General features: G+C 43.9%; 1 long non-coding RNA gene across 1 annotated transcript in view; it reads right to left on the reverse strand.

Moving 5' to 3' along the window:
• LOC142474962 (uncharacterized) overlaps nt 1–14,986 on the reverse strand; it is a 44,452-nt gene that overhangs the window by 11,737 nt on the left and 17,729 nt on the right. Inside the window, exons 12-20 of the long non-coding RNA XR_012790652.1 lie at nt 13,901–14,004; nt 12,558–12,668; nt 10,040–10,159; nt 8,924–9,019; nt 7,376–7,479; nt 6,034–6,144; nt 3,518–3,637; nt 2,402–2,497; nt 859–970 (exon numbers count right to left, since the gene is read on the reverse strand). This is a non-coding gene — a long non-coding RNA (uncharacterized LOC142474962). The remainder of the gene's footprint in view (nt 1–858; nt 971–2,401; nt 2,498–3,517; nt 3,638–6,033; nt 6,145–7,375; nt 7,480–8,923; nt 9,020–10,039; nt 10,160–12,557; nt 12,669–13,900; nt 14,005–14,986) is intronic.

Here is a 14,986-nt window from a genome sequence, read left to right on the forward strand (position 1 = left end):
CCAGCAATCCCTGCACTGAGGTCCGAGGCGACGGGGAGGCCCTGCATCGCTCGCACGCACTGTGGACGACCAAGCATGTGCCCATGATAATCACGGCCTTAGAGGGATGAGTGTGTCAGAGCCTAGAAGGGGCATATAGATGATGGAGGAGGAGGGAGGAGGAGATGATAGCATTGTAAGAGTTAACAAGATAGTTACACTGGCGACACACTTTATTCGAGCTCGGCTAGTCCCACGAATTCGGGTATACCCGGGTGTATTGAGGTTTGTGACTGTTTTCTGCCCGAGTGCATTGAGGTATTTTCCAAGCAGGGATTGAAGCATTTTATTCCCTCTGGCTGCAATACTGCACAGTATATAAATATATAATGCATTACAATTCAGGAATTTATGCCATCTGGTAGACACGCGAAGCATTGCAGCCTATTAAATCCTAATCATTATCATTTAACAGATCAGCCGCCCGTCAGCCAGGCATGAACCCAGGCTGGGAAGGCAAATGCAACGGGGCTTGTCAGAGGTGAGGAGTGGCGCATTCCAGGTATCTGCCAGGTACATACCGGGTATTTGCTCGAATAAAGTGTGTCGGTGCAGTAGTTTAAGCAGAAAGTGAGGAGAGGTTAGAGATAAGGGTAGATGTCAGAGGAGAGAGTTCAATTAAGCTGAGGTATCGAGTAGGACAGGGGTGAGGGGAATGAGAAGTGGTGGACATTCCAGAGGGCACGTGAGAAGGGAAGAGTAAAGTGAGACAAGGAATGTGGATTACATTAGATGGGTTAATACGCTTAGCAGGGAGGTGGAGAGAGAGGCAAGAGGCAGAGGGTGGTGTAGGGGTAGAGGAAGAGATGTTGCATGTACCTTGTCAGAACATTAAAGAACGTCAATTCACACTGGTGCAGAGTTGATGATGAAATGCTGAATCCAGTTCACGTCCAATTCAATTTTAACAGAACTTTTTCATTCTTCATTACTGCAAAAAAAAAAGTAAAAAACAATGCATTACTATTTTCAAAATGGATTGAATTCCCCCACCAATGACTATGTGTTACCAATATATCCCTCTCAGTCCCACTGCAGCACATACTGTACCAGTGTGAAAGTAAGAAGGTACACAGTACCGGTAAAACAATACGTGCCGGTACTATGCACCATATGAATTATAAGGGGATGTAAATCTCCCAGTCTCTCTCCATATCCGCAACAGAGCGGGCTCCGGTCAGTGGCATGGATGCCCATATATGGGTATGCTCATATTTGGGCATCCCATGTCACTGACCGGAGCCGGCTCTGAGTATAGGGATATATGCGGAGACGCAGAGGTGCAAGGAAATGGGAGGAGGCACGGTGAGAAACAGGGAGAGACCACAGGAAGATAGAGGGCAACAACTTCCACAAGGTACTTGTATGGGTATAATTGTTTGTATTTTGTGCAGAGGGGGTAATTTCAGATAAAATACAATTCTCCACCCTCTACGAAACAATTCCACTTTGTTCAGTAAGCCAGAAAGTCTTGGTCCCATGTGGACTGAATTTAATGCAAATAAGGTCCTTAATACACAAGTAAAGAATAAAGTTACTTATTCTCTACTGTAAGAAGTGCCACATTGCCCACTATTTGGGTCCTGTGCCCATGCATGGCAGAGGTGAGATTCCCCCAACTCCAATTTGCTACACTCTCCAAGAGAGATAATTGTGATCAGAGGTGGAACTAGGGGAGGGTGTGAGCAGGGTCACTGCCCAGGGAGTAACCTGACTGGGGGCACGGAAATCTCATTTAGTGCATATGTTGCGGCACTGCATTGATTGACCGGTCAATCTGCACTGCTGCCTGTCACAGTGACATCCTGATCGGGCACTGTGATCAGCTATAGCACTGACCCAGGTGAGATAGTTCAGCACTTTACAAGGAGGGAACAGATGTTGTGGGTGACAGATGCTGGAGGTAGGCCAAGACTGTTGGCCAGAGTAACGTGGAGACTTACTGCACTCTGCATGCCCATCCTCTCCCTGACATCAGGGGAAGGAAGTGGCCCTGGGGTGTGTGTAGGTATGCCAGATGTCAGTGTATGCATAAGTAAGTATGCCTGTGTAGTGGGAGGTGTAGGGGCGTTAAGCTGGAGGACTTAAAACAGGCACAAAAGCACATAGATACCTCTGATTATACCGCACCAAATGCTGATAATATCATGCTGTAGCTGCACTTTACAGAAGATGATGCAGATGTCATCATTGGTTGGTGGGTTCATTAAATCAATCCATCATATCATAACCACACTGTGCATATGATGTACTGAATCAGTAACACCAGGAAGACATCTCCATGTTAGGAGTAGAGTTGAAGTTAATAGAATATGTCCAGCACTGTGGTGTGTAGCCCATAAATAATAATTGTGCACATTACCAGAACAACATACTGTCAACTGCAAGATCATTTTGCTGCTTGTAGCGTATGCTCATCCTGTACAGTGTTGTAGTAGATCCGTCTCTTCAGTGTTCACTGCAACAAAAGTAAGACATTGCATTAATATTACAGACGTTTGGGGGCTGAAATCTCACTTCGCTGCGGACAATTTCCCTTTGCATAAGATTCTTGTGATTATGTCAATGATGATCAATAACTGCATCATAACACAGCCGCTCTATACAGAAGATGTACTTGCTCTCAATGGTCATGGAGGTAATACGTCACACAATGTACAGATATAGCAAGGATTATTTCTCCCACTGGTGCATTATGGCATTATGATGGGAAATGTTGTGAGATTCTGCATTATCAGCATCACTGAATCTTTTGGAAATTAAGTGATATTCTATGTTTTAATGCAATATTATGGATGATCAGCCGGTAAAATAATAATAGCTTGCTGTATCTGTAGCCATGCTCTACCCATGATGTGCTGAACCAATGACTGCAGAGAGATTCAGAGTGGTAAACATGACTGGAACGCATCTCTGAATAATGGGCAGCAAAGCAGTGCAGAATAGGAGGTGAAAGTATTTAAAATGGAAGATCCTTAGCAGCTGTGTGGGGAGTAGACAGTACAGACTGACCAAGTAAATGGTAAAAGGAGTAACTTCAACATTACTTGGCTTTGTTCTCCACATTGAAGCTTTCCTCCTCTTTAAATCACTAATACTGATGCCATGTGTAACCTGTACTGAAAGTTATATAATCTACTGGCCTAGATGAAACCATATGATGCAAACAGGATCCATCCCACTCCAGATTCATAGAATTGAACCACCTCAACCTTTCATAACAATCACATAGAACTGCAGCTGTGCGCTACTGCACATGTTCTTGTTATGAATGGTAGTAGATGTGGTCCTTGGGTCTTTACTTCATACTGTAGCCACCCTCTACTCATGATGTATTGAATCAACGAAAACTTGCATGGTTCAGATCACAGGAAGGGGTAGAGTAGAGATGAAAATATTCAATGTGAAACCCGTAGCAGCCAGATTGTGTGGAGTCAATAAAACGACAAATACTAAATGGTAAATGAGAAATATACACATTGCTTATCTGTCTCTGTGTAGTAATTTTCCTTCTCTTCAACTGTCCTTCAAATTTTCTCTTTTGCAAGAAAAGGAACACATGGCTTCAATATTCACTTCTGTTCTGCAGTCATCCCTCCTGAAATAAAAGTTAAGCATTGCATTGTTATTATGTTACTACATACAATAAACCTTGCTCCAAACCATTTGATGCAAAGCAAATCCACCTCCCACCCACAGCTGTGCTCCTTCTAGAGCATGCATGTCAAACTCCAGTCCTCGAGGGTCCCAAACAGGCCAGGTTTTCAGTAGGGATATCCTGAAAACCTGGCCTGTTTGCTGCCCTCGAGGACTGGAGTTTGACATCCTTGTTCTTGAGCTTCTACCACGCAAGTCATCCATGTGAGTGACACTGTACTGCAGTCCTGGTCTGCACACAATCTACTGAATCAATGACATCACACTGTAAAGGCAATCTACAAGATGTATTAGTTGTCCACACTTCCGAAATGTTACTTTTATGTCCAAATCACTTATTCCCATGACCTGATATTTGTATTTGTTATTTATAGGATTGTCACAAAGAGTTGATGAGGTCACCAAATGATAGTATGTAGAGAGAAAGAGAGATCTCAGAACAGAGCCCTGATGTATACCCACAGACAGATCAATAGAAGACGAAGACATGTTAGCAACAGAGATGGAGAATGTGTGACAGGAAAGTTATGATGAAAACCAGGATAGAACTGTGTTACGGATACCAAGAGAGAGTTTAGAATATGAAGGAGGAGAGTGATTGAGAGCATCAAACGCAGCAGATAGATCAAGTAGGATTAGTAGGGAAAAGTGACCTTGGGAATTTGCTTTAAGCACAGTCTGTAGAACGAGCTGTACGAAAGGCAGGTTGTAAAGGATCCAGGAGGGAATGTGATTTAAGAATGTTGACATTCTAGCAATTAGGAGACAAACAGCAGGAGGGATACAGGGCGGTAGTTAGTAAGGCACATAGGGTGTAGGTTGTTTCTGAGAAAAGGGTGACCACTACAGGCTTAAAGTAAGAGGGTAAAGAGCCAGAGAATAGGGAGGAATTGAAGATGTGGGTGAGAGTGGGGACTAAGAGATGCAGTAAGGTGTGAGGGGATACGATCTAGAGGGCATGTGGTAGAGGGAGAAGAGAAGATGATTAGCTTCCAGCTCTGTAAGAGAAGAAAAGGAGTCAAATGCAGAAGGAGAATTAGGTAGAAGGAGAGAAGGGGGAAGGGACAGAAGGAATCTCCTTGTGGGTGGCATCCACCTTGCCTCTGAAGTAGTCAAATGCTTGAGGAGAAGTGAAGGAAGGATGGCAAGTGTGAGGAGAAGGTTAGTGGAGGGAGTCAAATACAGGGAAAAAAAGACAGCGTAAATTAAATTTGAGTGTTGATGAATGTGAAAAAAAAGTAGTGTGGTTTGGCCCCAGAGAGCAGCTTTATACAGGACTGGAGACATTTTTACTGTAGAAAAATCAAATATCAATTGTGTGATTTCCTTCATAGGCATTAAGAACAGCGAGTGGAAGTGTGATGAACATGTTTGGGAATTTAGCCAAGGGTGTGGGCTAGAGGGACAAGTGTGTCAGAGCCTAGAGGGGGCATATAGATAGGAGGATAGCATTGTAAGAGTTAATAAGATTGTTAGTTTAAGCGGAAAGAGAGAGAGAGCAGAGAGGTTAGAGTAGATGTCAGAGGAGAGTTTAATTAAGCAGAGGCAAATCAGTGGGACAGGTAAGATGGGGTGAGGGGAATGACTGATTGTGAATGATGAGAGCAGAAGAGGTCATGTACAACTAGAGCCTTGTTAGTCAGAGAACGGACATTCCAGATGGCATAGGAGAAGGGAAGAGAAAAATAAGGAAAGGAATGTGGATTACATTAGATAGGTTAACACTCTTAGCAGGGAGGCAGAGGCAGGGAGGCCCGATGTGTATATGAGCAGGTTCAAGATTATAAGAGATATCCCACACATCAGCAAACATAGAAGGAGACACAGAGATAGGTGTAGAGAGACAGAGATAGCTCTATGTAGAGAGAGAGGGACGTAGAGAGAATGAGACAGATAGGCGCAGAGAGAGGGGGCGCAGAGAGAGGAGGCGCCAAAAGAGGGGGCGCAGAGAGAGGGGGCACAGAGAATAGGATATTAAAGAGTGCTTTTCATTGAGCAGTGCAGAAATAGCTGCAATAGAGGTCTGTACAAATGGTGCAGTGTGTAGACACATGCAAAGGTAGGGGAAGGAAAGAGGAGAACATGTGGATAAAAGCAGGAGTGTGGAAGTTAGAGAAATTAGAAAAGTTTAACAGAGGAGTGAGGAAACAGCAAGCAGAAAGAACAAGAGAGAGGTTACATTGGGATGACGTTCTGTGGTAAAGAGAAAATGCTAGGAGAGAGCTTTCAAATATTAGAGGACATGAATTGAGGGAGCAAATGTATAAATCAAAACCTGAGGGGGAGGTATAGCACGAAAGCTTGCACAGCAGATTATAGTCTTAATGTTGCGTGTACCTGTCAGGGTATTCAAGAAGTTAAATTCTCACAAGTGCAGAGTTCATGATGAAATGCTGAATCTAGTCCCCCTCCAATTTAATTTTAATATAACTTTTCCATTCTTCATTACTGCAAAAAGCAAACAAAACAAAACCACATTGCATTACTATTTTCAAAATGGATTGAATGGCATATTCAACAGTGACTGTGTGATGCCAATATTCCCCACTCACTCGTAGTGAAGCACATATTGTACTAGTGTTGAAAGTAGGCCGGTAGAGTCAGGTACGCAGTACTGATAAAACAATAAGTGCCCGTCGTAAGTACCAGCTCCGCAACAGTGCGGGCATCACATTAGTGACGTGGATGAACATATATGGATAAGCCCATATTAAGGCATCACGTGACCAGAGCCGTCACTGACTGGGTATACGTAAAGACGCAGGGAGATGCAAGGAAAGGGAGGGAGAGAGACAGGGAGAAGATGTGAAACGGAGGAAGGCACGGATGGAGGGAGTTCTTCCGAGCTTCTGCGGGCCTCTCTCTTTCACTGGTGCATGCCGGGAGCTGGTCCCAACATCCACAAAGTGTGTGTGTATTATTGGTTGTATTTTATGGGGGTAGGAGGGTAGTGTGTATATTGTGTGTGTGGGAGTATTATATTGTGTGTAGAGGTGCAGAGGAGAGTACTAGATTGTGTATCTTGTGTAAGGGTGTTGTGTATATTGTGTTTGGAGCTATAATATTATTGGGGAGATTAGTATTGAGGAGGTATTATAGTGTGTATTGTGGGGAGTATTAGTGTGTGTATTGTTTGTGGGTGACAGATGCTGGGGTTATGCAGCAATCCCTGCACTGAGGTCCGAGGCGGCTCTGCATCGCTCGCACACACTGTGGATGACCAAGCATGTGCCCATGATAATCATGGCCTTAGAGGGATGAGTGTGTCAGAGCCTAGAAGGGGCATATATATGATGGAGGAGGGAGGAGGAGGAGGGAGGAGGAGGAGATGATAGCATTGTAAAAGTTAACAAGATAGTTAGTTTAAGCAGAAAGTGAGGAGAGGTTAGAGATAAGGGTAGATGTCAGAGGAGAGAGTTCAATTAAGCTGAGGTATCGAGTAGGACAGGGGTGAGGGGAATGAGAGGTGGTGGATGATGAGAGCAGAAGAGGTCATGTACAAATAGACCTTGTTAGTCAGAGAGCAGTCATTCCAGAGGGCACGTGAGAAGTGAAGAGTAAAGTGAGACATGGAATGTGGATTACATTAGATGGGTTAATACGCTTAGCAGGGAGGTGGAGAGAGAGAGGCAAGAGGCAGAGAGTGGTGCAGGGGTTGAGGAAGAGATGTTGCATGTACCTTATCAGAACATTAAAGAACATCAATTCACACTGGTGCAGAGTTGATGATGAATCCAGTTCACCTCCAATTCAATTTTAACAGAAATGTTTCATTCTTCATTACTGAAAAAAAAGAAAAGTAAAAAACATTTCATTACTATTTTCAAAATGGATTGAATTCCCCCAACAATGACTATGTGTTACCAATATATCCCTCTCAGTCCCACTGCAGCATATACTGTACCAGTGTGAAAGTAGGAAGGTACACAGTACCGGTAAAACAATACGTGCCGGTACTATGCACCATATGAATTATAAGGGGATGTAAATCTCCCAGTCTCTCTCCATATCCGCAACAGAGCGGGCTCCGGTCAGTGGCATGGATGCCCATATATGGGTATGCTCATATTTGGGCATCCCATGTCACTGACCGGAGCCGGCTCTGAGTATAGGGATATATGCGGAGACGCAGAGGTGCAAGGAAATGGGAGGAGGCACGGTGAGAAACAGGGAGAGACCACAGGAAGATAGAGGGCAACAACTTCCACAAGGTACTTGTATGGGTATAATTGTTTGTATTTTGTGCAGAGGGGGTAATTTCAGATAAAATACAATTCTCCACCCTCTACGAAACAATTCCACTTTGTTCAGTAAGCCAGAAAGTCTTGGTCCCATGTGGACTGAATTTAATGCAAATAAGGTCCTTAATACACAAGTAAAGAATAAAGTTACTTATTCTCTACTGTAAGAAGTGCCACATTGCCCACTATTTGGGTCCTGTGCCCAGATTGTGACCATGCATGGCAGAGGTGAGATTCCCCCAACTCCAATTTGCTACACTCTCCAAGAGAGATAATTGTGATCAGAGGTGGAACTAGGGGAGGGTGTGAGCAGGGTCACTGCCCAGGGAGTAACCTGACTGGGGGCACGGAAATCTCATTTAGTGCATATGTTGCGGCACTGCATTGATTGACCGGTCAATCTGCACTGCTGCCTGTCACAGTGACATCCTGATCGGGCACTGTGATCAGCTATAGCACTGACCCAGGTGAGATAGTTCAGCACTTTACAAGGAGGGAACAGATGTTGTGGGTGACAGATGCTGGAGGTAGGCCAAGACTGTTGGCCAGAGTAACGTGGAGACTTACTGCACTCTGCATGCCCATCCTCTCCCTGACATCAGGGGAAGGAAGTGGCCCTGGGGTGTGTGTAGGTATGCCAGATGTCAGTGTATGCATAAGTAAGTATGCCTGTGTAGTGGGAGGTGTAGGGGCGTTAAGCTGGAGGACTTAAAACAGGCACAAAAGCACATAGATACCTCTGATTATACCGCACCAAATGCTGATAATATCATGCTGTAGCTGCACTTTACAGAAGATGATGCAGATGTCATCATTGGTTGGTGGGTTCATTAAATCAATCCATCATATCATAACCACACTGTGCATATGATGTACTGAATCAGTAACACCAGGAAGACATCTCCATGTTAGGAGTAGAGTTGAAGTTAACAGAATATGTCCAGCACTGTGGTGTGTAGCCCATAAATAATAATTGTGCACATTACCAGAACAACATACTGTCAACTGCAAGATCATTTTGCTGCTTGTAGCGTATGCTCATCCTGTACAGTGTTGTAGTAGATCCGTCTCTTCAGTGTTCACTGCAACAAAAGTAAGACATTGCATTAATATTACAGACGTTTGGGGGCTGAAATCTCACTTCGCTGCGGACAATTTCCCTTTGCATAAGATTCTTGTGATTATGTCAATGATGATCAATAACTGCATCATAACACAGCCGCTCTATACAGAAGATGTACTTGCTCTCATTGGTCATTGAGGTAATACGTCACACAATGTACAGATATAGCAAGGATTATTTCTCCCACTTGTGCATTATGGCATTATGATGGGAAATGTTGTGAGATTCTGCATTATCAGCATCACTGAATCTTTTGGAAATTAAGTGATATTCTATGTTTTAATGCAATATTATGGGTGATCAGCCGGTAAAATAATAATAGCTTGCTGTATCTGTAGCCATGCTCTACCCATGATGTGCTGAACCAATGACTGCAGAGAGATTCAGAGTGCTAAACATGACTGGAACGCATCTCTGAATAATGGGCAGCAAAGCAGTGCAGAATAGGAGGTGAAAGTATTTAAAATGGAAGATCCTTAGCAGCTGTGTGGAGAGTAGACAGTACAGACTGACCAAGTAAATGGTAAAAGGAGTAACTTCAACATTACTTGGCTTTGTTCTCCACATTGAAGCTTTCCTCCTCTTTAAATCACTAATACTGATGCCATGTGTAACCTGTACTGAGAGTTATATAATCTACTGGCCTAGATGAAACCATATGATGCAAACAGGATCCATCCCACTCCAGATTCATAGAATTGAACCACCTCAACCTTTCATAACAATCACATAGAACTGCAGCTGTGCGCTACTGCACATGTTCTTGTTATGAATGGTAGTAGATGTGGTCCTTGGGTCTTTACTTCATACTGTAGCCACCCTCTACTCATGATGTATTGAATCAACGAAAACTTGCATGGTTCAGATCACAGGAAGGGGTAGAGTAGAGATGAAAATATTCAATGTGAAACCCGTAGCAGCCGGATTGTGTGGAGTCAATAAAACGACAAATACTAAATGGTAAATGAGAAATATACACATTGCTTATCTGTCTCTGTGTAGTAATTTTCCTTCTCTTCAACTGTCCTTCAAATTTTCTCTTTTGCAAGAAAAGGAACACATGGCTTCAATATTCACTTCTGTTCTGCAGTCATCCCTCCTGAAATAAAAGTTAAGCATTGCATTGTTATTATGATAATACATACAATAAACCTTGCTCCAAACCATTTGATGCAAAGCAAATCCACCTCCCACCCACAGCTGTGCTCCTTCTAGAGCATGCATGTCAAACTCCAGTCCTCGAGGGTCCCAAACAGGCCAGGTTTTCAGTAGGGATATCCTGAAAACCTGGCCTGTTTGCTGCCCTCGAGGACTGGAGTTTGACATCCTTGTTCTTGAGCTTCTACCACGCAAGTCATCCATGTGAGTGACACTGTACTGCAGTCCTGGTCTGCACACAATCTACTGAATCAATGACATCACACTGTAAAGGCAATCTACAAGATGTATTAGTTGTCCACACTTCCGAAATGTTACTTTTATGTCCAAATCACTTATTCCCATGACCTGATATTTGTATTTGTTATTTATAGGATTGTCACAAAGAGTTGATGAGGTCACCAAATGATAGTATGTAGAGAGAAAGAGAGATCTCAGAACAGAGCCCTGATGTATACCCACAGACAGATCAATAGAAGACGAAGACATGTTAGCAACAGAGATGGAGAATGTGTGACAGGAAAGTTATGATGAAAACCAGGATAGAACTGTGTTACGGATACCAAGAGAGAGTTTAGAATATGAAGGAGGAGAGTGATTGAGAGCATCAAACGCAGCAGATAGATCAAGTAGGATTAGTAGGGAAAAGTGACCTTGGGAATTTGCTTTAAGCACAGTCTGTAGAACGAGCTGTACGAAAGGCAGGTTGTAAAGGATCCAGGAGGGAATGTGATTTAAGAATGTTGACATTCTAGCAATTAGGAGACAAACAGCAGGAGGGATACAGGGCGGTAGTTAGTAAGGCACATAGGGTGTAGGTTGTTTCTGAGAAAAGGGTGACCACTACAGGCTTAAAGTAAGAGGGTAAAGAGCCAGAGAATAGGGAGGAATTGAAGATGTGGGTGAGAGTGGGGACTAAGAGATGCAGTAAGGTGTGAGGGGATACGATCTAGAGGGCATGTGGTAGAGGGAGAAGAGAAGATGATTAGCTTCCAGCTCTGTAAGAGAAGAAAAGGAGTCAAATGCAGAAGGAGAATTAGGTAGAAGGAGAGAAGGGGGAAGGGACAGAAGGAATCTCCTTGTGGGTGGCATCCACCTTGCCTCTGAAGTAGTCAAATGCTTGAGGAGAAGTGAAGGAAGGATGGCAAGTGTGAGGAGAAGGTTAGTGGAGGGAGTCAAATACAGGGAAAAAAAGACAGCGTAAATTAAATTTGAGTGTTGATGAATGTGAAAAAAAAGTAGTGTGGTTTGGCCCCAGAGAGCAGCTTTATACAGGACTGGAGACATTTTTACTGTAGAAAAATCAAATATCAATTGTGTGATTTCCTTCATAGGCATTAAGAACAGCGAGTGGAAGTGTGATGAACATGTTTGGGAATTTAGCCAAGGGTGTGGGCTAGAGGGACAAGTGTGTCAGAGCCTAGAGGGGGCATATAGATAGGAGGATAGCATTGTAAGAGTTAATAAGATTGTTAGTTTAAGCGGAAAGAGAGAGAGAGCAGAGAGGTTAGAGTAGATGTCAGAGGAGAGTTTAATTAAGCAGAGGCAAATCAGTGGGACAGGTAAGATGGGGTGAGGGGAATGACTGATTGTGAATGATGAGAGCAGAAGAGGTCATGTACAACTAGAGCCTTGTTAGTCAGAGAACGGACATTCCAGATGGCATAGGAGAAGGGAAGAGAAAAGTAAGGAAAGGAATGTGGATTACATTAGATAGGTTAACACTCTTAGCAGGGAGGCAGAGGCAGGGAGGCCCGATGTGTATATGAGCAGGTTCAAGATTATAAGAGATATCCCACACATCAGCAAACATAGAAGGAGACACAGAGATAGGTGTAGAGAGAGACAGAGATAGCTCTATGTAGAGAGAGAGGGACGTAGAGAGAATGAGACAGATAGGCGCAGAGAGAGGGGGCGCAGAGAGAGGAGGCGCCAAAAGAGGGGGCGCAGAGAGAGGGGGCACAGAGAATAGGATATTAAAGAGTGCTTTTCATTGAGCAGTGCAGAAATAGCTGCAATAGAGGTCTGTACAAATGGTGCAGTGTGTAGACACATGCAAAGGTAGGGGAAGGAAAGAGGAGAACATGTGGATAAAAGCAGGAGTGTGGAAGTTAGAGAAATTAGAAAAGTTTAACAGAGGAGTGAGGAAACAGCAAGCAGAAAGAACAAGAGAGAGGTTACATTGGGATGACGTTCTGTGGTAAAGAGAAAATGCTAGGAGAGAGCTTTCAAATATTAGAGGACATGAATTGAGGGAGCAAATGTATAAATCAAAACCTGAGGGGGAGGTATAGCACGAAAGCTTGCACAGCAGATTATAGTCTTAATGTTGCGTGTACCTGTCAGGGTATTCAAGAAGTTAAATTCTCACAAGTGCAGAGTTCATGATGAAATGCTGAATCTAGTCCCCCTCCAATTTAATTTTAATATAACTTTTCCATTCTTCATTACTGCAAAAAGCAAACAAAACAAAACCACATTGCATTACTATTTTCAAAATGGATTGAATGGCATATTCAACAGTGACTGTGTGATGCCAATATTCCCCACTCACTCGTAGTGAAGCACATATTGTACTAGTGTTGAAAGTAGGCCGGTAGAGTCAGGTACGCAGTACTGATAAAACAATAAGTGCCCGTCGTAAGTACCAGCTCCGCAACAGTGCGGGCATCACATTAGTGACGTGGATGAACATATATGGATAAGCCCATATTAAGGCATCACGTGACCAGAGCCGTCACTGACTGGGTATACGTAAAGACGCAGGGAGATGCAAGGAAAGGGAGGGAGAGAGACAGGGAGAAGATGTGAAACGGAGGAAGGCACGGATGGAGGGAGTTCTTCCGAGCTTCTGCGGGCCTCTCTCTTTCACTGGTGCATGCCGGGAGCTGGTCCCAACATCCACAAAGTGTGTGTGTATTATTGGTTGTATTTTATGGGGGTAGGAGGGTAGTGTGTATATTGTGTGTGTGGGAGTATTATATTGTGTGTAGAGGTGCAGAGGAGAGTACTAGATTGTGTATCTTGTGTAAGGGTGTTGTGTATATTGTGTTTGGAGCTATAATATTATTGGGGAGATTAGTATTGAGGAGGTATTATAGTGTGTATTGTGGGGAGTATTAGTGTGTGTATTGTTTGTGGGTGACAGATGCTGGGGGTATGCAGCAATCCCTGCACTGAGGTCCGAGGCGGCTCTGCATCGCTCGCACGCACTGTGGACGACCAAGCATGTGCCCATGATAATCATGGCCTTAGAGGGATGAGTGTGTCAGAGCCTAGAAGGGGTATATATATAATGGAGGAGGGAGGAGGAAGGAGGAGGAGGGAGGAGGAGATGATAGCATTGTAAAAGTTAACAAGATAGTTAGTTTAAGCAGAAAGTGAGGAGAGGTTAGAGATAAGGGTAGATGTCAGAGGAGAGAGTTCAATTAAGCTGAGGTATCGAGTAGGACAGGGGTGAGGGGAATGAGAGGTGGTGGATGAGAGCAGAAGAGGTCATGTACAAATAGACCTTGTTAGTCAGAGAGCAGTCATTCCAGAGGGCACGTGAGAAGTGAAGAGTAAAGTGAGACATGGAATGTGGATTACATTAGATGGGTTAATACGCTTAGCAGGGAGGTGGAGAGAGAGAGGCAAGAGGCAGAGAGTGGTGCAGGGGTTGAGGAAGAGATGTTGCATGTACCTTATCAGAACATTAAAGAACATCAATTCACACTGGTGCAGAGTTGATGATGAATCCAGTTCACCTCCAATTCAATTTTAACAGAAATGTTTCATTCTTCATTACTGAAAAAAAAGAAAAGTAAAAAACATTTCATTACTATTTTCAAAATGGATTGAATTCCCCCAACAATGACTATGTGTTACCAATATATCCCTCTCAGTCCCACTGCAGCATATACTGTACCAGTGTGGAAGTAGGAAGGTACACAGTACCGGTAAAACAATACGTGCCGGTACTATGCACCATATGAATTATAAGGGGATGTAAATCTCCCAGTCTCTCTCCATATCCGCAACAGAGCGGGCTCCGGTCAGTGGCATGGATGCCCATATATGGGTATGCTCATATTTGGGCATCCCATGTCACTGACCGGAGCCGGCTCTGAGTATAGGGATATATGCGGAGACGCAGAGGTGCAAGGAAATGGGAGGAGGCACGGTGAGAAACAGGGAGAGACCACAGGAAGATAGAGGGCAACAACTTCCACAAGGTACTTGTATGGGTATAATTGTTTGTATTTTGTGCAGAGGGGGTAATTTCAGATAAAATACAATTCTCCACCCTCTACGAAACAATTCCACTTTGTTCAGTAAGCCAGAAAGTCTTGGTCCCATGTGGACTGAATTTAATGCAAATAAGGTCCTTAATACACAAGTAAAGAATAAAGTTACTTATTCTCTACTGTAAGAAGTGCCACATTGCCCACTATTTGGGTCCTGTGCCCAGATTGTGACCATGCATGGCAGAGGTGAGATTCCCCCAACTCCAATTTGCTACACTCTCCAAGAGAGATAATTGTGATCAGAGGTGGAACTAGGGGAGGGTGTGAGCAGGGTCACTGCCCAGGGAGTAACCTGACTGGGGGCACGGAAATCTCATTTAGTGCATATGTTGCGGCACTGCATTGATTGACCGGTCAATCTGCACTGCTGCCTGTCACAGTGACATCCTGATCGGGCACTGTGATCAGCTATAGCACTGACCCAGGTGAGATAGTTCAGCACTTTACAAGGAGGGAACAGATGTTGTGGGTGACAGATGCTG

The sequence above is a fragment of the Ascaphus truei genome, unplaced genomic scaffold, assembly GCF_040206685.1.
Source record: "Ascaphus truei isolate aAscTru1 unplaced genomic scaffold, aAscTru1.hap1 HAP1_SCAFFOLD_1021, whole genome shotgun sequence".
Taxonomy (NCBI): domain Eukaryota; kingdom Metazoa; phylum Chordata; class Amphibia; order Anura; family Ascaphidae; genus Ascaphus; species Ascaphus truei.